Here is a 26,310-nt window from a genome sequence, read left to right as displayed (position 1 = left end):
AGTTGTTGTGTCACTATTTGGCAATGGGTTGATTTTGTGATGGGTAAAATGAATTCATTTATCATCTTATATCCATTTCAATTTAAAAATTAACTCAGGCCAGGGGTGGTGGCTCATGCCTGTAATCCCAGCACTTTGGGAGGCCAAGGTGGGCAGATCATTTGAGGTCAGAAGTTCGAAACCAGCTGGCCAACATGATGAAACCCTGTCTCTACTAAAAATGCAAAAAAATTAGCTAGGCATGGTGGTGTGCACCTGTAATCCCAGCTACTTGGGAGGCTGAGGCAGGGGAATTGCTTGAACCTGGGAAATGGAGGTTGCAGTGAGCCGAGATTGTGCCACTGCACTCCAGCTTGGGTGACAGAGCAAGACTCCATTAAAAAAAAAAAGTTAACTCAGTAAAAATTTGCTGTAAGCTAATATCCTAGGTCAAAGATTCCTTCCTCAAAATTACCTTTTATTGGCTAGTCCAAATGTAGTGCGCTAATTCAGTTGATTGTTCACAGTTACAGAGTTACAGATTGAACTCCTTGTTCTACTTCTTCCCCCCTTCTCACTACTGTACTTGACTAGTCTTAAAAAGTACACAACTTTTTGTTAAACATCCAATAAACAGAAGCCTTCTCCCTGGGCCACCACCATACCTCAGCTGGACCAATGTAGTCAGACTTCTCTGAGCAGTAAATCTCCCTGGGGCTTTTCCTTATTATTATTATTTTTGAGATGGAGTTTTGCTCTTGTTGCCCAGGCTGGAGTGCAATTGCAGGATCTCGGCTCACTGCAACCTCTGCCTCCTGGGTTCAAGCAATTCTCCTGCCTCAGCCTCCTGAGTAGCTGAAATTACAGGTGTGCACCACCACGCCTGGCTACTTTTGTATTTTTAGTAGAGATGGGGTTTCTCCGTGTCAGTTAGGCTGGTCTCAAACTCCCGACCTCAGGTGATCCACCCGCCTCGGCCTCCTTTATTATTATTTTTTAAGGAGATGAGGTCTCACTATGTTGCCCAGGCTAGTTTTGAACATCTGGGCTCATGTGATCCTCCTGCCTCTGCATCCCAAAGTAGCTGGGACCACAGCCATGAGCCACCATGCCTGGCAGTCTTTTGAGCTTTTCATGGGACAGGTAGAGGGTTTAATTTGGTATTTTTGTGGATATCTGCCTTGAAAATTTTGGGTTTATTTATGAAGACAAAGTCACAGTATATCTGGAATCAGAGCCATGGGGTAAACTAGGAATGTGTATTTAATGATTGTGATTTAGAAAGTGAAGGAAATGAGTGGGGAAATATAAGAATGACGATAAGACAGGGAAAGAAAAAAGGACACAAAGTCGGTTTCAAAGACACCCTGAAAGGTTTTTTGTTTTTTTAAGTTTTCAGTTCAGATCTGCTTGGTATATCACGATGTTCCCATTTGAGTTGTCAAACGTGAGAAAAGCCAACATGAGAGCACATGAATGGGGAGGCGCACAATATCAGTATCAGCTTCACTCTCAGATCAGAATTCATGCTTCCAACCACTCCTTCAAGTACTGACGATTATATGAAATCAAACTGATTTTTTTATTTTAAAGACTGAGATTCACTTAAATCAACAAACTCATATTCCTGAAGCCCCAGACTGTGGTAGGCACACCTCCCTCTTCTGTCCCCTCACCCCCACCCCTTAGCCACAGTGAGAGGAATGGAAAATGAGAAAACATGAGGGCCTCTGCCAGAAAAGGCTGCCCCAGATGTGTGGTGAGCACAGTGCAGCTGTGGTTGTGGTGGCAGCTGCCACAGGCCCCTCCCTGTAAGTCCCCGTGTGTCCAGAATTGGTGGGTTCTTGGTCTCACTGACTTCAAGAATGAAGCCACGGACCCTTGCGGTGAGTGTTACAGTTCTTGAATGCGGTGTGCCCAGAGTTTGTTCCTTCTGATGTTCAGATGTGTTTGGAGTTTCTTCCTTCTGGTGGGTTCGTGGTCTCACTGACTTAGCAGTGAAGCTGCAGACCTTCGCGGTGAGTGTTACAGCTCTTAAGGCGGCGCATCTGGGGTTGTTTGTTCCTCCTGGTGGGTTCGTGGTCCCACTGGCTTCAGGAGTGAAGCTGCAGACCTTCGCAGTGAGTGTTACAGCTCATAAACGCAGTGTGGACCCAAAGAGTGAGCAGCAGCAAGATTTATTGCAAAGAGAAAAAGAACAAAGTTTACACAACATGGAAGGGGACCCAAGCGAGTTGCCACTGCTGGGTGGGGCAGCCTGTTTTTATTCTCTTATCTGGCCCCACCCACATCCTGCTGATTGGTCCATTTTACAGAGAGCTGATTGGTCTGTTTTACAGAGAGCTGATTGGTCAGTTTTGACAGGTGCTGATTGGTGCATTTACAATCCCTGAGCTAGACACAAAAGTTTCCACCTCCCCACTAGATTAGCTAGATACAGAGTGTCCATTGGTGTATTTACAAACCCTGAGCTAGACAGAGAGTGCTGATTGCTGCATTCACAATCCCTTAGCTAGACATAAACATTCTCCAAGTCCCCACCAGATTAACTAGATACAGAGTGCCAATTGGTGCATTCACAAACCCCAAGCTAGACACAGGGTGCTGATTGGTGTGTTCACAATCCCTTAGCTAGACATAAAGTTTCTCTAAGTCCCCACTAGACTTAGGAGCCCAGCTGGCTTCACCCAGTGGATTCGGCACCAGGGCTGCAGGTGGCGCTGCCTGCCAGTCCCACACTATGCGCTGGCACTCCTCAGCCCTTGGGCTGTGGATGGGACCTGGCGCCATGGAGCAGGGGGTGGCACTGGTTGGGGAGGCTCCGTGGGGGCAGGAGCCCATGGCGGGAGGCGGGAGCCTGGGAGTGGCGGGGGGCGGTTTGTTGAGGCTCAGGCATGGCAGGCTGCAGGTCCCGAGCCCTGCCCCCCAGGGAGGCAGCTAAGGCCTGGTGAGAAATTGAGTGTAGTGCGGTGGGCCGGCACTACTGGGGGACCTGGCACACCCTCCGCAACTGCTGGCCCGGGTGCTAAGCCTCTCACTGCCCAGGGCAGGTGGAGCCAGCCAGCCCGCTCCGAATGTGGGGCCCCCCGAGCCCATGCCCACCGGGAACTCCCGCTGGCTCGCAAGCACCCCGCACCTCTCCCTCCACACCTCCCTGCAAGCTGAGGGAGCTGGCTCCGGCCTCCGCCAGCCCAGAAAGGGGCTCCCATAGGGCAGCAGCAGGTTGAAGGGGCTCCTCAAGCATGGCCAGAGTGGACACCAAGGCCGAGGAGGCACTGAGAGTGAGCAAGGGCTGCGAGGGCTGCCAGCACGCTGTCACCTCTCACCTGCAGCCACAGCTGTGGGAGAAGTGTACTTGTAGAAGCAAGGCCAGTTCAGCATCAGAAGGCAGAGGCAGCATCACTGACTCTCAGCCATGGAATGGATGGAGGGCACAGGGCTCAGGGACAGAACAGGCCAGGCGGAAGAAGGAGTGGCATGGCTGGGGGCTGAGGCCCCTAAATTTTGGCCCCAGGGAAACAGACGAGGCCAGCTGGTCCAGTGTTGATGGGTATGGGGAAGGGATTGTATTAGTAAGCACAGGGTGAGAGGCTGCCAACAGGCACCCCAGAGGTGACAGGACAGGCTGAACCCCCACCCTGGCAGAAAGGAGCTTGACAGCTCTGGGGCTCTCTGGAAATGTCACTGCTAAAATGGATATTTATATATATATTAACCATTCGTGGGAGGGCAGGGGCAGGGCCTGGGGTGGGACCAGAGGATCTGGCATCACATCCCGTAGCTGGTCATGCCTACCTGAGAGGCCTGGAGGAAACCAAAATGGTTTAAAATATTTAAGTGTGCTTCTTTAGAAAAAGTTTTGTCTCTCTACGCCACTTATTTAAACTAAAAATAATTTCTTGTTAGTGACTGCTTTGCATTTAGACAGAGTGATTGATAGCACTTTATGGGGGATTTTGTTGGGGTGAAAAGCACACTGACATGCCACCACTGTTTATTGGAGTGTGATTTCACGTGCAAATGCAAAGACAACATTAAAAATGTTATTGCTCCTTGTGTGGATATGCGGCAGCGCTCCTCTCGAGGGGGCACCAGCTGCGGGGAGTCTGTTCCTTGCAGACCCCTGACCACGGGATGAATGAATAAAGTACATTGACACACAGATATTCTGCTCTGCCAGTCCAGCTGAGGGTCCGAGCCACTTACAGGCTCCCTGCTGAGCCCTGTAAACAGTTGCGACTCGGCAGGGAGCCTGTAAACAGCTGGGACCCTCAGAATATCTGTGTGTCTGCGTGCTTTATTCATGGGTCATTGGATCACGGGTCTGCAAGGGACAGACTCCCCACAGCTGGTGCCCCCTGGAGAGGAGCGCTGCCCCAGCTGGTGCCCCATGTGAGGCGCTGTGTGAGGAACTGTGAGGAATGCTGTGAAGGAAACGCGACGAACCACCCGAAAACGAAGGTGAAGAAAGAACCCGCACAGTCAAGTCAGTGAGTAATCAGTCATTACTGTGGCAGTGCCCCTTACATGGGGTACCAACTGCGGCAGTGCTCCTCTCGAGGGGGCAGCAGCTGCGGGGAGTCTGTCCCTTGCAGACCCCTGACCCAGCAATGGATGAATAAACGTACATTGACACACAGATATTCTGCTCTGCCAGTCCAGCTGAGGGTCCGAGCCACTTATGGGCTGCCTGCTGAGTCCTGTAAACAGTTGCGACTTATCCCTGATCAGCTAGTCACTCACATTTATTCAGTAAGATTAATTAACAGAAGCTTGAGTCAACACCATTAGAGGGTAATTGATATTATGGACTTCCTGAGTAAAAAGCACTTAAGCACCTGCTGTACATCAAAGGTTAGTTTTAAGATCATATGAGTAAACAAGCTAGCTAGGTAAACCACTCTGCCTTCCTTTGTTACTACTTTAATTTGTTTAACTAAAGGTAAAGATCAGGTTGCCTTCAACCATATCTATTACTGAAGTTATGCAAACTTCTCGGCCTTCCAAGAAGCTTTGTGTCTATCTCCATAACTATCTTTAATATTTTTCCCACCAGCCTGATTGAACCCCAGCATAGATATTTAATAAAAATTTGGCCATTCCTTTGTTGGAAGTTTTAGAATAAATTATTATTTTAATGAGAAAAGCCTCAGTAAAGCTGACTAAATATAAAAGAAATAAGTGATAAAAATAAGAAAATAGGACTAAATTAGGAAGGTAGATGTCAATGGGTGAAATTGAGTGAAAAAAACAAGTAAAATAACTTAAGCAACATAAAATTACTAAATGAGTTAGGAAATCACTATTGGTTGTATAAAAGTGACTGATTTTTAACTACAGGGTTAGAAACTACTATGCTTTTTTGTGAATTTTATACTGCTTCCTCTTCTTTAAAGTTGTAAAATGCAAATATATAATTTACTGAAGTGAGATTGAGTGTCCGCTTTGGTTTAGTAGGACAATAGATCATGAGAGGTCAAAACATGAGGTGAGGCATGTCATTCCCAAACTGCAGCGGCATTCTGAGTTATTTTAAAATTTTGAAGAAGCACAGTGATTCTTGATGTCAGTTGAACACTATGGTATTAGCTGAAAGTAGTTTTAATATTACATAAGACTGTGTTCCATTTGCTGACATCATATCTTTGCAAAGCTGGGTGTTTGACAATTGCTATTGTGTCCGGAATTGGTGGGTTCTTGGTCTCACTGACTTCAAGAATGAACCACGGACCCTCTCGGTGAGTGTTACAGTTCTAAACGCGGTGTGTCCGGAATTTGTTCCTTCTGACGTTCGGATGTGTTCGGAGTTTTTTCCTTCTGGTGGGTTCGTGGTCTCACTGGCTCAGGAGTGAAGCTGCAGACCTTCGCAATGAGTGTTACAGCTCTTAAGGTGGCTCTTAAGGCGGCACGTTTGGAGTTGTTCGTTCCTCCCGGTGGGCTCATGGTCTCTCTGGCTTCAGGAGTGAAGCTGCAGACCTTCGCGGTGAGTGTTACAGCTCATAAAAGCAGTGTGGACCCAAAGAGTGAGCAGTAGCAAGATTTATTGCAAAGAGCGAAAGAACAAAGCTTCCACAGTGCGGAAGGGGACCTGAGCGGGTTGGCACTGCTAGCTCCGGCAGCCTGCTTTTATTCTCTTATCTGGCCCTACCCACGTCCTGCGGATTGGTAGAGCCTAGTGGTCTGTTTTGACAGGGCGCTGATTGGTGCGTTTGCCATCCCTGAGCTAGACATAAAAGTCCTCCACGTCCCCATCACATCAGTTAGATACAGGGTATGGACACAAAGGTTCTCCAAGGCCCCACCAGAGCAGCCAGACACAGAGTGTCGATTGGTACATCCACAAACCTAGAGCTAGACACAGGGTGCTGATTGGTGTGTTTATAATCCCTGAGCTAGACATAAAGTTTCTCCACATCTCCACCAGACTCAGGAGCCCAGCTGGCTTCACCCAGTGGATCCTGCACTGGGGCTGCAGGTGGAGCTGCCTGACAGTCCCGCACCGTGCGCTCATGCTCCTCAGCCCTTGGGTCGTTGATGGGACTGGGCGCTGTGGAGCAGGGGGTGGCGCTCGTCAGGGAGGCTCCGAAGGCACAGGAGCCCATGGAGGGGGTGGGAGGCTCAGGCATGGCGGGCTGCAGGTCCCCAGCCCTGCCCTGCAGGAATGCAGCTAAGGTCCGGTGAGAAATTGAGCGCAGCGCCGGTGGGTCTCAGCACTGCTGGGGGACCCAGTACACCCTCCGCAGCTGCTGGCCTGGGTGCTAAGCCCCTCACTGCCCAGGGCCAGCAGGGCCGGCCGGCTGCTCCCAGTGGGGGGCCCGCCAAGCCCATGCCTACGCGGAACTCCAGCCGGCCCGCAAGAGCGGCGCACAGCCCCGTTTCCGCTGGCGCCTCTCCCTCCACACCTCCCTGCGAGCTGACGGAGCCGGCTCTGGCCTTGGCCAGCCCAGAAAGGGGCTCTCACGGTGCAGCGGTGGGCTGAAGGGCTCCTCAAGTGCCGCCAAAGTGGGAGCCCAGGCAGAGGAGGCACCGAGAGCAAGCGAGGGCTGTGAGGACTGCCAGCAAGCTGTCACCTCTCACTATGACAAAAAGCAAGTATTGCATGAAAACTGAGGTGGAACAGAAATGAAGGGTTCATGTTTGATCTGATTCCAAGGTTTGAGAAGTTGTGCAGTGCTCAGGGAGGCACATAACCTTTATTATTAAGTAATTGGGATTAAGAATGAAATAAAAATACTATTTTTCTTTTAGTTTGTATATTACTTGTTTAAACAACTACAAAGGTGTTAGAACATAAATAGTTATTAAGTTTTTGTCTACTTAATAAGAGAAACTATGGTCTGGGGGCACCGTGAAGAAATCACGCACCAAGGGCTCCTTGAACCTAGAAAGTTGAAAACTTCCGGGCAAGAGTCTTATTTTCTGAGTTTATTTTATTGACCTGGAGATTTTATTTGTTGGTGTCAAGAAAATGCATATTATACTATATTTGAGGCTAGCATTGTATCAATTAGCCAATGTTTAACTGTTTCCAGTGTGACTCACCTATGCATTTACTAGGAAGCCATTGGCACTGTCAGATGTGTATCCAGCCCTCTATTTATGCATTCCCCATCTTCTCCTCCTTCCCTACTCCCTCTATCTCTCTCTCACACACACACCCCTACACCTTAGTGCATGAAAATACTTCAGAATACTGGTTAGCACAGACTGCACAATGATACCCTATCCTCAAGTGGGTTGTGACATTTCAGGAGTAATCAGAGAGAGATTCAGCTGGATGGCAGTTGGGGTGGGTGAAGGTGCCTACTTAGCCCCTGGGAACAAAGGAGCACAGCTGGTAAGAAACTTGGGTCCAAGGAGGGCCACACTCTGGGATTTCTGTCCTCTAGCAGCAGCTCCTCATTTACTCAAACATTCGTAACCACAACAAGCAAATAACAAAAATTCTCCCAGGCTTTAGGTCCTCTGTGCCAGTTACAAGGCCATAGCAGGTTCCCTAGGATGCAGGGGAAACTCTAAGAAATAACCAAGGATGCAGTTTCTCCATCTGCAGAACAGATGGCATAGACCCGAATATCTAAAAATGATTTTCAAACCCTTGATGTTTTTAATCTTGTGAATTTAGCTGGAGCGGGATTAGTAAAAAAGATGTGCCAATCACATGGAAATCAATAAATTTTGACATAATGCATAGAATGAAGCATGAAACACTTTTAACAACAGAAAAAAAGATGACATGACAGAGAGATTAGTCAAATTCTAAAGGGGCTTGCCTTTTGCTTCCCACTTGTGCCAAATGCCAACATGTGGTAGTCACCCTTCAAAAACTATGATCTCAGACAATGTTAGAAGCTGCTGATGGAAGCACTAAAAAAAAAAAAGACTTTTCCTCTTGCATTAAAAATTCAAGTTTTTCCCATTTGATTCAACTACTTAATAATCTATCCAACAGTATACTTACCTGTGTACATGGAAGACAGGTAAGCATACTGCTGGGTAGATTATTAAGTGGTTGAATCAATGATATTGTCCCATTATAAGTATCCAAACATTTACTACTCCTATACTTTGGGCCAAGGAGTAGCTTTATAGCTCCTCCAGGGTTGGACAGAGAAAGCTGCTTTCTGATAAGGTGGTTCTTCCCTGGAGCACAATAACAAAACAGGAAAAATCCAGGCCCCACTTTCCTCATCCAAAGAAACCAGAGATTATATCTGGTTACTTACTTTATATACTTGTAACTTCTGGTGCCAATGGCTCTGCCACACAGGACTCTGGTATTAGCAGAAATCAAAATGAATCAGTATGAGCCAGTGCTGGCTTGGGAGTCCCCAGCACAGTGGATAGACCTGGTCTAAGGGATAAGGAATGTTAAATTTGAAACCCAAGGTTAGCCATTGTTTATATTTTAACTTGTTGATTAATGCAACAGTGAAATGCTAGGAAAAACACTGTCTGGTGACATGCACTTTAGACTCACTCTTCTGCTTACAGACTGTAAACTAAGTTAGGGAGTTACACCAGCATCCTCACTTGTTCATCAATTTTATTCTTTAAGGGGATGAGAATAAAATAAGACAATTATGTTAACAGTTACTACACCACAGATTCACTTTTAAGGGCTTTGATCCATTTCACCTTTAGAGACAATTATTATTTTTAAAAAATCATATATTACTCACATTAGTAAACTCTATTTGTAAAGGCTTTTTAAGTGCAGCTGATTGCCCAAGCACTTGGGAAATAAAAGACAGGTATATGGGAGGAGTATGACCTTGGGAGTCACAAGTCCTGGGTTCAAGTATTGTGTTCACCAGCTATTATCAGAGTCATGGTGGAAACACTGTATAACTTTTCTCAGCTTTAGTTTCCTCAATTTAAAATAGGCATAATCGAGTGGCTGCCAGGGGCTGGGGAAAGAAGGGAATGGGGAAGGATTGCTAATGAGTATGGAGTTTTCTTTTGGGTGTGATGACAGTGTTTTGAAACTGGATAGAGGTGGTGGTTACACAGCATTATGAATGTACTAAATGCCACTGAATTCTATACTTTGAAATGGTTAATGACAGATTGTTGGAAAATGGTGGATAGAGGCAGGACTAACTTGCAGTTTCCACACAGACAGACAGAACAGCATGTGGAGATTCACACAGTGAAATTTTCCTCCAAGAAGTACTGCATGAACATACCAGGAAAACCAAAAGAATTCACAGAACCTTTGAAAGAAGTGGCTTGCTGCTGCAAACTCCGTGAGACAGCTGAGAAACTGTGAGTGCCCAAAGTGTGAGAGGGGGAAAAGTCTGCCTCCAAACACACAAACCCACTAGGGAACCTAAAAATCCAGATCACAGGAGAAGGATTTAACCTTACCTAGAGCTGAGATGAATTTAGAGAGCAAAACGAAATATAAAAGTAGAAGCAGTGGGAAGAGTCCTGTAGGTACTCTTGGTGCCCAGAGAAGTCATTTCTGACTTTATCTCACAGGGGTTCTGGAGGAGGACTGCCAGTGAAATTGGGGAAGGACCACAGGGAGAAGGACTTCCAGCTGAACTTTGTGATAGTTTTGACTATTAGCCTGAGAAATACGAATACTTATCCAGGAGACCTTAGGGCAATCTTGCGTTCTCCCTATACTACCACAGCTGATGCTTTCTTGAAAATGAGGAATAAGAGTCATTATACAAAAAAGATACTTGAACACACTTGTTTATAGCAGCACACAATTTGCAATTGCAAAAAATGAAACCAGCCAAAATGCCCATGAATCAATGAGTGGATAAATAATTTGTGGTATATGTATACCACGGAATACTACTCAGCCATAAAAAGGGATGAAATAATGGCATTCACAGCAACCTGGATGGAGTTGCAGACCATTATCCTAAGTGAAGTAAATTGGGAGTGGAAAACTGAACATTCTATGTTCTCACTCATAAGTTGGAGCTAGGCTATGAGAATACAAAGGCATAAAAATGATACAATGGACTTTGGGGACTTGGGGGAAAGGGTTGGAGTGGGGGGTGATGCATAAAAGACTACACATTGGGTATAGTGTACACTGCTCAGATGATGGGTGCACCAAAACCTCACAAATCACCATTAAAGAACTTATCCATGTAACAAAACACCACTTGCTCCCCCAAAAGCTATTGAAATAAATAAAATAAAAATTTCTAAAAAATAAATAAAACAAGCATAATAACATCTGCATCAGATAGTTGTGGGGATTAGACAAGATAATCTATGTCAAGAGATTTGTGTATACATAGTAAATACTATGTATGGTTGTAATGATAATAATGATGATGATGATGATGATGCTGTCATTGCTGGACCAGATAAGGTGTCTCGATTGCTGGTTCATAACATTGAAATGACTCCCACAGGTACAGAGAATAAATTCCATGAGAGGTTGGTGGACTGAAGCAGAGAGAAATTTCTGAAAGAATATGTCTTTTCCCTTGATTTTCAACGTGGTATAACCCTTTGACCTGGAGGTCCTGTGTATCACTGAGTATACTGCTTGCTCATTGGGCTCACCTTTTGCCTCATTTCTGGCTTATTAAGTATTCGGCACAGAGACAGCATTGTTAGCTCTGTGAAATTCAGCTGCTTTGCTGCAGCTATGAAAATAATAATATTTGGATGATTTCAAGCTTAATTATACCCAGAGAGTAAGCCTTTAAAATGACTATTAGTTCGTTTTTAAAAATCAGAATATGTTTGATTTGTAATTTACCTTGGTGTGCAGCATATACACATCAAGGTAAGTATGTAAGTACTGGGATTTGGTACACTAATGGTGGGACTTAACTTGTCCCTGGGCCTTACCAGGCATGCTGCTAACATAAGGAGAATCATAGGACTTTAAAGTGTTGGTTGAGAATAACCTGATGATTTTGTTATATCATCTAATTTTCCATAATCAGCAAGAGACTTGTAGTAATTAAAAATGAGAAGACTGGCTTTAGGTGGCAACTTCAGTTTCTGCTATTTTTAGGGATTTTTGTTAGTCAGTTGCACTCTAGGCCGTGGGATAAGGAAAGATATATAGTCCCCTTATTCGAGTGGACCTAGACCCTAAGAAGCTGAATTGGTAGACAATAATGCTCTTTAGGAAATATTCTGGACCTCCAACCTTCAGGGAAGATGGATGGTAGGATTGTTCTTCTTGGCCCTCTAGTGGTTGGTTGGGAGGAATGTGACTCGTTCTGGTCAAAGAACTGTGAGCTAGAGTAAGGTGTCCTTTCTGGGCTACAGCACTTAATTGCCAGTAAGATTGCATAGAACTTTCTTTTCCTTCAGTGTGGTAATCAGCAACTTTCAAGATGGCTCTTCTATTAGTCCGAATACCTGGTGAATGTGATGAGCACAGCCTACACTAATGGACACATACATGAAATAATCTTTGTTTTATTTCAAGGTATCGAGGTTTGGGGATTGGTTGTTAATGCATCATACCAAGTCTTTATTGACCAATGCACTGGAGGGATGTTTCTTGGCTCCTTCATTGTATTTCTCAATCATCTTCTTTTTTAAAAAGTATATTTTTTATTTCAATAGGTTTTTAGGGAGTAGGTGGTGTTTGGTTATATGAAGAAGTTCTTTAGCGGTGATTTGCGAGATTTTGGTGCACTCATCACCCAAGCAGTGTACACTGTACATGATGTGTAGTCTTTTATGCCTCACCTCCCTCCTGCCCTTTCCCCTAAGTCCCCAAAGTCCATTGTATCATTCTTATGCCTTTGCATTCTCATAGCTTAGCTCCCACTTATGAGTGAGAACATACAATGTTTGATTTTCCATTCCTGGGTTACTTTACTTAGAATAATGGTCTCCAACTCCATCCAGGTTGCTGCTAATGCCATTATTTTGTTCCTTTTTATGGTTGAGTAGTGTTCCATGGTGTGTGTGTGTGTGTGTGTGTGTGTATATACATATATATCACAAATTATTTATCCACTCATTGATTGATGGGCATTTGAGCTGGTTCTATATTTTTGCAATTTCAAATTGTGGTGCTGTAAACATGCTTGTGCAAGTATCTTTCTTGTGTAATGACTTCTTTTCCTCTGGTTAGATACCCAGTAGTGGGATTGCTGAATCAAATGGTAGAACTACTGTCAATTCTTTAAGGAATCTCCACACTGTTTTCCATAGTGGTTGTACTAGTTTAAATTCACACCAGCAGTGTAAAAGTTTTTCCTTTTCACCACATCCATGCCAACATCTATAATTTTATATTTTTTAAATTATGGACATTCTTGCAGGAGTAAGGTGGTATTGCATTGTGGTTTTGATTTGCATTTCCCTGAACATTAGGGATGTTGAACATTTTTCCATATGCTTGTTGGCCATTTGTATACCTTTTGAGAATTGTCTATTCACGTCTTTAGCCCACTTTTTGATGAGATTGTTTGTTTTTTTCTTGCTGATTTGTTTGAGTTCCTTATAGATTCTGGATATTAGTCTTTTGTTGTATGTATAGATTGCAAAGATTTTCTCCCACTCTGTGGGTTGTCCGTTAACTCTGCTAATTATTATATTTGTTGTGCAGAAGCTTTTTAATTTAATTAAGTCCTATCTATTTATCTTTGTTTTTGTTGCATTTGCTTTTGGCTTCTTGGTCATGAAGTCTTTGCTTAAGTCAATGTCTAGAAGAGTTTTTCTGATGTTATCGTCTAGTATTTTTATGGTTTCAGGTGTTAGATTCGTCTTTCATTCATCTTGAGTTGTGAACCATCTTCTTCAGTCTCACTTCCCTTACTCTATTTCACTTCTCTGATTCACATTTAGAGCCACAGAATTTTAGAGCTGAAAGATAGCATAGAATTTACTTAGTCTGAAAATTGGACCCACCCCGTGCAATTGTTTTTCTCTCTGCAAAAAACAAAGACAAACACAATTCCCTAACTCACAACTTCCTGCTACACTCAAAGCATCAAAGGTCCCCTACCTACACAGATCTTCTCCACAGATGCCTGTCACTCTAAAATGTGAGTGTGTTTGTTTTTTAATGCCACACATTAAAGGAAGTAATTCCGTCTGTTCCTTACACCTCGAGGTTATTATTTTTCTTTTTCTGAGAACCCACCTTTAGAATGAAAGCACTGAAAGTGGAGTTGGAGGGAGAACCAAGCCTACTTAAGGCCAATTATCATGCTTGAAATGAGTTTACTAGTGCCAGTAGTGGTGATTCAGTGACTCACAATCTACCATCTGAAGATTGGAGGAAATAGCCACTTTTATGTTTTTCTTTTATAGAATTTCTTTAAACATCTTTATAGCTTGATAAACATTTGTGACAAAGCCTGCAACTGTAAGTTAGAAACTATCATATCTATCATATCACTTAGAATTCTATCTTGAGTCTGCCTAAGGGGTTTGTAATTAATACAAAAGGTATTACATGGTATCATTTTTAAATTTTTTCTAAAAAAAATGGATACATGTGCAGAACGCGCAGGTTTGTTACATAGGTATACATGCGCCATGGTGGTTTGCTGCATCGATTGACTCATCGTCTGAGTTCCCTTCCCTCACTCCTAACCCCCAACAGGCCCTGGTGTCTGTTGTTGCCCTCTCTGTGTCCATGTGTTCTTATTGTTCAACTCCCACTTATGAGAGAGAACAAATGGTATTTGGTTTTCTTTTCCTGTGTTAGTTTGCTGAGGATGATGGCTTTCGGCATCATCCATGTCCCTGCAAAGGATATGATCTCATTCCTTTTATAGTACCCCATGGTGTATATATGCCACATTTTCATTATCCAGTCTATCATTGATGGGCATTTGGGTTGGTTACATGTCTTTGCTATTGTAAATGGTGCTGCAATAAACGTGTGCATGTGTCTTTACAGTAGAATAATTTATATTCCTTTGGGTATATATCCAGTATTGGAATTCTAGGTCAAATGTTATTTCTGGTCCTAGATCCTTGAGGAATCGCCATACTGTCTTCCACAATGGTTGAACTAATTTACATTCCCACCAACAAGGTAAAAGCATTCCTATTTCTCCACAGCCTCGCCAATATCTATTGTTTCTTGACTTTTTAATAATTGCCATTCTGACTAGTGTGAGATGGTATCTCTTTGTGGTTTTGATTTGTATTTCTCTAATGATCAGTGATGTGGAGATTGTTTTCATGTTTGTTGGCTGCATAAATGTCTTCTTTTGAGAAGTGTCTGTTCATATCCTTTGCCCACTTTTTGATGGGGTTGGTTTGTTTTTTTTTCTTGTAAATTTGTTTAAGTTTCTTGTAGATTCTGGATGTTAGATCTTTGTCAGATGGATAGATTGCAGAAATTTTCTCCCATTCTGTAGGTTGCCTGTTCACTCTGATAATAGTTTCTTTTGTTGTGCAGAAGCTCTTTAGTTTAATTAGATCCCATTTATCAATTTTGGCTTTTGTTGCAATTGCTTTTGGCATCTTAGTCATGAAGTCTTTGCCCATGCCTAGGTCCTGTATGGTATTGCCTAGGTTTTCTTCTAGGGTTTTTGAGGTTTGTGATTTTACATTTAAGTACTTAATCCAACTTGAGTTAATTCTTGTATAAGGCTTAAGAAGTGTCCACTTTCTGTCTTCTGCATATGGCTAGCCAGTTTTCCCAGCACCGTTTACTGAATATGAGATCCTTTCCCCATTGCTTGTTGTTGGCAGATTTGTCGAAGATCAGATGGTTGTAGATGTGTGGTGTTATTTCTGAGGTCTCTGTTCTACTCTGTTGGTCTACATGCCTGTTTTGGTACCAGTACCATGCTATTTTGGTTACTGTAGCCTTGTAGTATAGTTTGAAGTCAGGTAGTGTGTTTCTTCTAGCTTTGTTGGTTTTGCTTAGGATTGTCTTGGCTATACCGGGTCGTCTTTGATTCCATATAAAATTTTAAATAATTTTTTAATTCTGTGAAGAATATCAATGGGAATAGCATTGAATCTGTAAGTTATTTTGGGTGGTATGGCCATTTTCACGATGGTGATTCCTCCTGTCCATGAGGATAGAATGTTTTTCCATTTGTTTGTGTCCTCTTTTATTTCCTTGAGCAGTAGTTTGTATTTCTCCTTGAAGAGGTCCTTTACATCCCTTGTTAGCTGTATTCCTAGGTATTTTATTCTCTTTGTAGCAATTGTGAATCGAAGTTCATTCATGATTTGGCTCCCTGCTTGTCTACTCTTGGTGTAAAGGCATGCTTGTGATTTTTGCACATTGATTTTGTATCCTGAGATTGCTGAAGTTGCTTATCAGTTTAAAGAGTTTTGGGGTAGAGATCATGAGTTTTCTAAATGTACAATTATGTCATCTGCAAACAAAGACAATTTGACTTCCTCTCTTCCTATCTGAATACACTCTATTTCCTTTTCTTTCTTGATTGCCCTGGCCAGAACTTCCAGTACTCTGTTGAATAGAAGTGGTGAGAGAGGGCACTCTTGTCTTGTACCAGTTTTCAAAGGGAATGGTTCCATCTTTTACCCACTCAATATGATATTGACTGTGGGTTTGTCATAAATAGCTCTTATTTTGAAATGTGTTCCATCAATACTTAGTTTATTGAGAGTTTTAACATGAAGGATGTTGAATTTCATCAAAGGCTTTTTCTGCATCTATTGAGACAATCGTGATTTTGTCTTTGGTTCTGTTTATGTGATGGATTACCTTTATTGATTTGCACATATTGAACCAGAACTGCCTCCCAGGAATGAAGCTGGCTTGATCGTGGTGGATAAGTTTTTTGATGTATTGCTGGATTCAGCTTGCCAGTATTTTATTGAGGATTTTTGCATTGATGTTCATCAGGGATATTGGCCTGAAGTTTTCTCTTTTTGTTCTGTCTCTGCCAGGGTTGGTATCAGGATGATGCTGGCCTCAAAATATGAGTTAGGGAGGAGTCCTTCCTTTTCAGTTGTTTAGAATAGTTTCAGAAGGAATGGTACCAGCTCCTCTTTGTGTTTCTGGTAGAACTCAGCTGTGAATCTATCTGGCCCTGGGCTTTTTTTGGTTAGCAGGCTATTAATTACTGCCTCAATTTCAGAACTTGTTATTAGACTATTCAAGGATTCAACTTCTTCCTGGTTCATTCTTAGGAGGGTGTATGTGTCCAGGAATTTATCCATTTCTTCTAGATTTTCTAGTGTTTTTGTGTAGAGGTATTTATAGTATTCTCTGATGGTAGTTTGTGTTTCTGTAGGGTCAGTGGTGATATCCTCTTTATCATTTTCTATTGTGTCTATTTGATTTTTCTCTCTTCTTTATTGGTCTAGCTAGCAGTCTATTTACTTTGTTAATCTTTTCAAAAAACCAGCTCCTGGATTTATTGATTTTTTTTAAGGTTTTTTTGTGTCTGTATCTCCTTCAATTCTTCTCTGATCTTAGTTATTTATTGTCTTCTGCTAGCTTTTGGATTAGTTTGTTCTTGCCTTTCTAGCTCTTCTAAGTGTGGTGTTAGGGTGTTTTTTTGAGATCTTTCAATTTTCTGATGTGGGCATTTAGTGCTATAAATTTTCCTCTTAACGCTGCTTTAGCTGTGTCCCGGAGATTCTGATACATTTTCTCTTTGTGCTCATTGGTTTCAAAGAGCTTCTTGATTCTGCCTTAATTTTATTATTTACCCAGGAGTCATTTAGGAGCATGTTGTTGAATTTCCATGTAACTGTGTAGTTGAGTGAGTTTCTTAATTCTGAGTTCTAATTTTATTGCACTTTGGTTTGAGAGACTGTTATGATTTCAATTCTTTTGCATTTGCTGAGGAGTGTTTTACTTCCAATTATGTGGTTGATTTTAGAATAAGTGCCATGTGGCACTGAGAAGAATGTATATTCCATTGATTTGGGGTAGAGAATTCTTTAGACATCTACTAGGTCCACTTGATCCAGAGCTGAGTTCAAGTCCTGGATATCCTTGTTAATTTTCTGTCTTGTTGATATGTCTAATACTGACAGTGGGATGTTAAAATCTCCCACTATTATGGTATGGGAGTCTAAGTCTCTTTGTAGGTCTTTAAGAACTTGTTTTATGATTCTGGGTGCTCCTGTATTGGGTGCATATATATTTAGAATAGTTAGCTCTTCTCACTGGATTATTCCCTTTACCATTATGTAATGCCCTTCTTTATCTTTTTTGATCTTTATTGGTTTAAAGTCTGTTTCGTTAGAGACTAGGATTGCAATCCTTGCTTTTTTTCGCTTTTCATTTGCTTGGTAAATTTTCTTCCATCCCTTTATTTTGAGCCTGTGTGTGTCTTTACATGTGAGTTGGGTCTCCTGAATATAGTTCACAAATGGGTCTTGACTCTTTATCCAATTTGCCAGTCTGTGTCTTTCAATGGGGCATTAGGCCATTTACATTTAAGGCTAGTATTGTTATGTGTGAATTTGATCCTGTCGTTATGCTGCGATTTGGTTATTTTGCACACTAATTGATGCAGTTTCTTCATAGTGTCATTGGTTTTTATATTTTGGTTTGTTTTTGCATTGGCTGGTACTGGTTTCTCCTTTCCATATTTAGTGCTTCTTTCAGGAACTCTTGCAGGGCAGGCCTAAAATCCCTCAGCATTTGTTTGTCTGGAAAGGATTTTATTTCTCCTTTGCTTATGAAGCTTAGGTTGGCTGGATATGAAATTCTCGGTTGAAAATTCTTTTATTTAAGAATGTTAAATATTGGCTCCCAATCTCTTCTGGCTTGTAGAGTTTCTGCTGAGAGGTCCACTGTTAGTCTGATGGGCTTCTCTTTGTAGGTGACCTGGCCTTTCTCTCTGGCTGCCCTTAACAGTTTTTCCTTCATTTTGACCTTGGAGAATCTGATGATTATGTGTCTTGGGGTTGGTCTTCTCATGGAGTATCTTTGTGGTGTTCTCTGTATTTCCTGAATTCGCATGTTGTCCTGTCTTGCTAGATTTGGTAAGTTCTCCTGGATAATATTTTGAAGTGTGTTTTCCAGCTTGTTTCCATTCTCTTTGTCTCCCTCTGGTACTCCAATCAATTGTAGCTTTGCTGTTTTTATAAAGTCCCATTTTTTTTGAGGGTTCGTTTATTCATTTTCATTCTTTTTTCTCTAGTCTTGTCTGCATGCCTTATTTCAGCAGGGTGGTCTTCAAACTCTGATATCCTTTCTTCTGCTTCATCGATTCGGCTATTGATACTTGTGTATGCTTCATGAAGTTCTCATCCTGTGTTTTTCAGCTCCATCAGATTGTTCATGTTCCTCTCTAAACTGATTATTCTAGTTAGCAATTCCTCTAACCTTTTATCGAGGTTCTTAGCTTCTTTGCATTGGGTTAGAACATACTTCTTTAGCTCATTGTAGTTTTTTATTACCTATCTTCTGAAGCCTAATTCTGTCAATTCATTCATCTTATCTCCTGTCCAGTTCTGTGCCCTTGATGGAGAGACGTTGTGATTATTTGGAGGAGAAGAGGCACTCTGGCCTTTTGGGTTTTCAGCATTTTTTTGTTGATTATTTCTCATCTTTGTGAGTTTGTCTAGTTTTGTTCTTTGAGGCCGCTGGTCCTTGAATGGGGTTTTTGTGGGGGCTTTTCGTTGTTGTGATTCAGTTGTTGTTGCTTTCTGCTTGTTTGTTTTTCTTTCAATGGTCAGGTTCCTCTTCTGTACGGCTGCTGCAGTTTGCTGGGGGTTCATTTCAGGTCTTATTCATCTGACTTGCTCCTGTGCCTGGAGATGTCCCTCAAGGAGGCTGGAAAACAGCAAAGATGGGTGCCTGCTCCTTCATCTGGGACCTCTGACCTCTAGGGGCACCAACCTGATGCCAGTAGGATTGCTCCTGTATAGGGTGTCTGACAACTGCTGTTGGAGAGTCTCACTCATGTGGGTGGCATGGGGAACAGGACCCCTTTAATGGAGTACTTTGTCCCTTGGTGGAGGGGGTGCACCTCACTGGGGGAAACCCACTCATCTGGACTGCACGGATTCCTCAGAACTACCAGGAAGAAAGGCTAAGTCTTCTGGTCTGCAGAGACTGTGGCCACATCTCCCCCTAGTGGCTAAGGCCCCGGGGAATCTGAGTTCTGCCTCTGAGCCTCTGGCTGGAGTTATTGGAGTTCCTGCAAGGAAGCCCCACCCATTGAAGAAGGATGGGTCACGGTCAGGCCTGAAGAGGCACTCTGCCTGCAGACTGCCACAGCTGATGTGTTGGGCTGTGGGGGACAAGTCTTGGGAACAAGCTGTCCAGCCTCCCTGGCTCCAGCAGGAGAAAAGCACAGCCTGGGGCTGTAGAGATGGGTGCTGCCCTTCCCTCTTCCAGGGATCTCAGTGTGTTAGGCAGTTATGAGTCCCAGTGCTGGCTGCTGCCCCTCCAGCAAGGAGCTCAAATGGCTTGGACAGCAGGCAGATGCAGCCATGATGCTGATCGGCACTCCCCCTGGGAGCTCCATAGGCTTAAGCAGATTCCAGCTGCAAGGCTGTTAAAAGTCTGCGTGTTCTGGGGTTGGGATGCTAGGTCCAGGTGATGTGGGTTCATGAGTGAAATTTTTTGATCCATGGGTTGCACAGTTCCATGGGAAAAGCACAGTTTCCTCAGCTGGGTAATACGCTCACCGCCCCCCTTGGCTGGGCAGAGGGGGCTCCCCAGCCCAATGTGTCTCTCAGGTGGGCCGCCATACTACCCTGTTCTTCCATCTCTCAGTGGGTCAAACCAGCATCCTAATCAGTTCTGGTGAGAGAACCTGGATACCTTGGTTGCCAGTGAAGGATTCACATGCATATTTGTTGCGTGAAGTCAGGGACCCTGAACGGTGGGACCAGCTGGAGCTGTGGCAGAGGAACATAAATTGTGAAGATTTCGTGGACATTTATCAGTTCCCAAATAATACTTTTATCATTTCTTATGCCTGTGTTTACTTTAATCTCTTATATCTTCATAAGCTGAGGATGTACATCACCTCAGGACCACTGTGATAATTGTGTTAACTGTACAAATTGATAGTAAAACATGTGTGTTTGAACAATATGAAATCAGTGCACCTTGAAAAAGAACAGGATAACAGCGATTTTTATGGAACAAGGGAAGACACCCATAAGGTCTGACTGCCTGTGGGGTTGGGCAAAAAGAGCCATATTTTTCTTCTTGCAGAGAGGCTATAAACGGATGTGCAAGTAGGAGAGATATCACTAAATTCTTTTCCTAGCAAGAAATATTAATATTAATACCCTGGGAAAGGAATGCCTTCCTGGGGGAAGGTCTATAAGTGGCCGCCCGGGGAATGTCTGTCTTATGCGGTTGAGATAAGGACTGAGATACACCCTGGTCTCCTGCGGTACCCTCAGGTTTACTAGGGTGGGGAAAAATTCTGCCCTGGTAAATTTGTGGTCAGACCAGTTCTCTGCTCTAGAACCCTGTTTTCTGTTGTTTAAGATGTTTATCAAGACAATACATGCACCGCTGAACATAGACCCTTATCAGTGGTTCTGCTTTTTCCCTTTGTCCTGTTCCTTCAGAAGCATGTGATCTTTGTTAGACCCTTATTAGTAGTTCTGCTTTTTGCCCTTTGAAGCATGTGATCTTTGTACCTACTCCCTGTTCTTATACTCCCTCCCCTTTTGACATCCTTAATCAAAACTTGCTGGTCTAAGACTCAGGCGGGCATCATGGTCCTACTGATATGTGATGTCACCCCCCACAGCCCAGCTGTAAAATTCCTCTCTTTGTACTGTCTCTCTTTATTTCTCAGCTGACTGACACAGAAAATAGAAAGAACCTACATTGAAATAATGGGGGCAGGTTCCCCCAATACATATTATGGTTTTTTCAGTGGGAGCCTTTGAATGCCACTGTTTCTTGTTGTCTATCTTGGTCCCACACCCTTGTTATATTTAGAATAGTATAGTGTAGTGGAGTGAAGCAGAAAGGATACTAGTGAGGAATCAAAGTTCCTTAACATCCTTATCTGTAGAGGGGGTTAATCATTTTTGCTTTGCCTAACCCACAATGTTGCGGTGGGGATCAGGTAGGATAATATTTATAGAAGTTCTTTGTAAATAGTTACAGAACTCGATTAACTAAAGCTCAAAAGTTTGCATTTGTTTTTTTCTTGTGCCTCTTGGTATTCCCAGACATAGCACAGTGCCTGGCATGTAGTAGGTGCTTTATAAATGTTTAATAAATGAATAAACTGTAAGCCATATGTCCTTGCTTGAAGAGGATATTTAGGTCTTTCTATGATACTATGAGTCTTGTAAAAGTAACAACTCCAAGTTGGTCTTTTATGTGACACACAGAGTTTTTAGCAACTTTTCTAAGGCTTAGGCAACCTGAGGACTTTTTTGAGATTCATGTAACTTGGATAGCAGCTGGGGTCTCCTTGTACCCAGGCACATGCCATCAATTTCACAGCTCTCTCCATGACTTCTGCTTACTGCTTCATGGCTTTCTCCATGTCTGCATTGGCCTCAGATTGTGCTGTTATTGTTTTGCCTCCTATCAATCTATGTATAAAGCTTAGCTCCTTTTCAATTCCACAAAAAATCCACCTCCACTACGTATTTTTGTGTTTAATAACTTTACTGAATATTCAAAGGGCCGCGGGGAGACGTCTCTTTGAACCTACATAGCATTCTGTTATCCCACTGTCTCTATTCTTTCTTTTTGTTCTTAATTTCTTTCCTTCATTTCTCTTCTAAATTCTTTGAAAGTTCTTTCTGTTGTCGTGAGGAATGCAGTTCTGCCCCAAACAAGGTCCTTCAAAGTATCTACTTTTTTCTTCAGGAACTTATGAGGATGTTTTTACTGAACAAATGCAGTTCCCTTTTTTATACAGATATCTTAATACCTAAATCATTACAATATTTATGAATGTGGACACAAACAAATTAAAACCATTCTTTGAGGGGGAAACAGGGTCTCACTCTCTTGACCAGGCTGGAGTGCAGTGGCACAAGCATGGCTTACTGCAGCCTCAGCCTCCCTGGGCTCAGGTGATCCTCTTACCTCAGCCTCACGACTAGCTGTGATTACAGGCGTGCACTACCACACCTATCTTAAAATCATTTTTGAAATTTCTTTGACAACTTGTAGTTTGTCAACTTTTCAATACTGTTGAGGATCACTTGTAATTTTTGTATATAAAGAGGGAACAAAACATTAACATAATATTCCATCTGGGATATAAGATGCACACTGAAGAATGCAGAGATAAAACATGATTTACAAAAATAGTTTAATCATCCTATATGCCAGCATTTAGCACAGGGCCGAGAGTCAGACAGTCCTGGCAGTAAACCCCATCTGGGCCCACTTGTAGGCCATATAACTTGGGAAAGTTGTTTACTCTGCGTATTAGTCCATTTTCACACTGCTATAAAGATACTACCTGAGACTAGATAATTTATAAAGACAGGAGGTTTAATTAACTCACAGTTCCAGGTGGCTGGGGAAACCTCAGGAAACCTATGATCCAGGCAGAGGGTGAAGGGGAAGCAAGGCACATCTTACATGGTGGCAGGATACATGGTGGCAGGAAAGAGAGAGAAGGGGGAAGCACCAGACACCTATCAAACAACCAGATCTTGTGAGAACTCATTCACTGTCACAAAAACAGCATGGGGGAACCATCCCCATGATCCAATCACCTCCCATCAGGTGCCTCGCTAAACATGTGGAGATTACAATTTGGATTACAATCTGAGATGAGATTTGGGTGTGGACACAGCCAAACCATATCACTCTGACTCTCTGAGTTTCCTGATGCACAAAAGAGGATGTCAGAATTAAATATAATTAAATAAAATTGAATTGTTTATAACGTGTGGTGGCTTTTAGTATTTTATCCAGGTTATTTAGGTTGCTAAAACTTGAAATAGCTCAACATCTAGAGAAATTGTTGCTCTTTAATAATCAATTACTCTGCTAGCCAGCAGCTCAAAGTGTAGGGATGTCTAACAATAAAACTTTTTATTAGTTATAATTAAAATCCTTCTCCCAGAATATGTGGAGCATATAGATGGAAACCTAAGTATTAAAGCACAAGTTTTAGATATACAGCTGTCATCTACATGATTTGAGTAGCTAGTTATTACAATGGTTTGTTTGGACTGGTAGTAAAAGAAGCAATAGACAATATTCAGAAGACTTGATTGGTCATGTGACCCTGGGCAGTGCCTTGATTTCTCTCAGCCTGTTTTCTTATCTAAGAGCATTCTGTTCAGTCCCTTCCACACCTAAAATGATCCAAAGACTTGTAGTAATGCTTTGATTGCAAAGTATAATCGCTATTACTGTATTGTTAAAATTAATAAATTATTAATCTAATCAATTAATTTAATCAATAAATTTAGTTAATTAAATTGGCCTAAAGATGCCTCTGTAGGAAACTATATTCTAACTTAAAACGTAAACAAACTATGACCTAACTTGAGAGTGCATTTTTGTAATTGAGTTTTGGCCAATTATAGTAGCTGAGCTTTCAGCCAATCACAGGTGAAAACTTCTCAGACATGTCCAAATAAGGCAAATGCTGTTCTGTGACCAATCAGGCTCTTTCTGTATATAACTTCCTTTTTCTTTCTATAAATACTGCCTGCCCATCTTGTTGGGTGAAGCATTCTGGACTTTTAGTGGTTCAAGCAGCTGCCTGATTAATACATTTTTTTCTTTGTTAAAATAAACTCTGCTAAATTTAATTTGTCCACAGCTTTTCTTTGAACAATTGGTGTCATAAGTTGGATTTGGAGTAGACCTTCAGGGACCCCCAGGAGCACTGAGTGACAAAGTAAAAGTACTCGCCAGGGCTCATTGTGCCCATTGATCTCTTGTAACAACTGGAGTCATGGGTGAATTCTGTCCTGAATTTGAGCTCCATGGATTTGTGTTATAAACTCTCTAACTTTACTTGAGCACTTTTTAGTTGACTGGGTCTAGGATCAAATTGGACTTAATAATTAACTAGATTGGATCTAGTTAGAGGCCTCATGTAGGTACCTTTCAAATCAAAACGGAGTCTGGGAGTCTAGGAGTCTGAGACTCCACTTTCTGCAACACTGGCTACCTTTATGTGCACAAACTCTGGGCCCAGAACCTGCATGTTTTGGGGAAAATGGGTTAACTTTACTAGTGACTACAGTGGGGATGTTTTAACCTAGATAAAATTGTTCACTTGCAAAGTGCATTAGAAAACAAATGCAAAAAGCCAAAAAAAAAAAAAAATTGAATGCATTCTGTAAGTGGTACAAAGAGGCATCTAAAAGATTAAATGAATCAAAGATTCTCTCATGTTCTCACTCATAGGTGGGAATTGAACAATGAGAACTCATGGACACAGGAAGGGGAACATCACACTCCGGGGACTGTTGTAGGGTAGGGGGAGGGGGGAGGGACAGCATTAGGAGATATACCTAATGCTAAATGACGAGTTAATGGGTGCAGCAAACCAACATGGCACATGGATACATATGTAACAAACCTGCACATTGTGCATATGTACCCTAAAACCTAAAGTATAATAATAAAATAAAATTTAAAAAAAGGTTCTTTACAGAAGGCAAATGAAAAGCATCTTAAAAGTATTTTTCGAAAATACTAGTTAAAATCTTTAGCCATTGGGCAAAAAATCCTAGTTCTAATGACCAGAAAATATTTGGATTCAGATGTTCTTTAAAAAAAATTGTGTAATTTAAAAAATTCATTTGTAGAGATAGGGTCTTGCCATGTTACCCAGGCTGGTTTTGAACACCTGGTCTCAAGTGATCCTCCCACCTCAACCTCCCAAAGTGCTGGGATTACGTGCATGAGCCGCTGTTCCAAGCCTAGATCCAGATATTCTTTAATAAATTAGTGAGCTTGTATTATTGCACTGGCACATGGCTAAAATTTTAGAATGAAAGCTGTAAGATCTGTTTCTGTCTATATGTTTATATATGTCTCTCTATACAATATATATGTGTGATATTTTTCTATCTACTTATGATATTGCTAAATTAAGTGGTAAAATAACTCTAATTGGCTTTAAGAAAAATAAGTGTTTACATAAATGAAGTATTTGTTTAGAAAAATAAGACCTAACCCAAGTAATTTTCAAGTTCACATGATTTGGGTAATCTTTTATAAGTTAGGATACTGTTGGTTTAATTAAAACAGGCATGTCTTCAGATTTTTCAGTACTAAATATAATACAGATGCATGACTTTTCCTACCTAGGGTTACCAATAAAATAAATTTATTTTATGTCTATATTACAAAATTTGTCAGCAAGAAAAATAACTTAAGATGATGACTAGCTGCTTAATATTTAACCTTTACAAGCAATCCAAGTGAAATTGTTAAAAAAATGAGTTAAATGGATGTAAGACAAAGTTCTCATGTAAAAAATATTCTTTCTGTACCAGAAAGTTTTGACATTCTTATCAAGAAAGAAAAGTTGAGGCTAAGGGTAATCTGTAATAACAACAATTTAATTCTCAGGCCTAGCAAACAAACAAACAAACAAAAACAAACCCTTAGGAGCAGAAACATGCAATTTTGCCTCCTCTACAGTTTCTTATTGCAGAGAGACTAAGGATATTTGGGAATGTTAGTAAATATCTTCTATGCCACACTGACAAATTCTACTATGAGAAAGGATGTGCTTCTAGAAACTATGATCATACATTTGCCAATTTACAGATTGCTGGTGTGACAGACAGTTCACAGCTGCTTGCTTCCTAATGTTCACTGGAAATTAAAGTCACTATAGATTAAGAATTCTAATTAATACATGTAAGTAAAATCACTAGAACTAATAATGGAACAACTCTACATGCAAGAATACAAGGAAAGTAAGATTTACTTTTGATAAGGAAAAGCTATAAGATATGAGAATGTTATGTTTTGTTAAGGAAAAAAGAATAATT

Source organism: Symphalangus syndactylus, chromosome 12, assembly GCF_028878055.3.
Source record: "Symphalangus syndactylus isolate Jambi chromosome 12, NHGRI_mSymSyn1-v2.1_pri, whole genome shotgun sequence".
In the NCBI taxonomy this organism is placed as follows: Eukaryota; Metazoa; Chordata; class Mammalia; order Primates; family Hylobatidae; genus Symphalangus; species Symphalangus syndactylus.
This window is presented reverse-complemented; position numbering follows the sequence as displayed.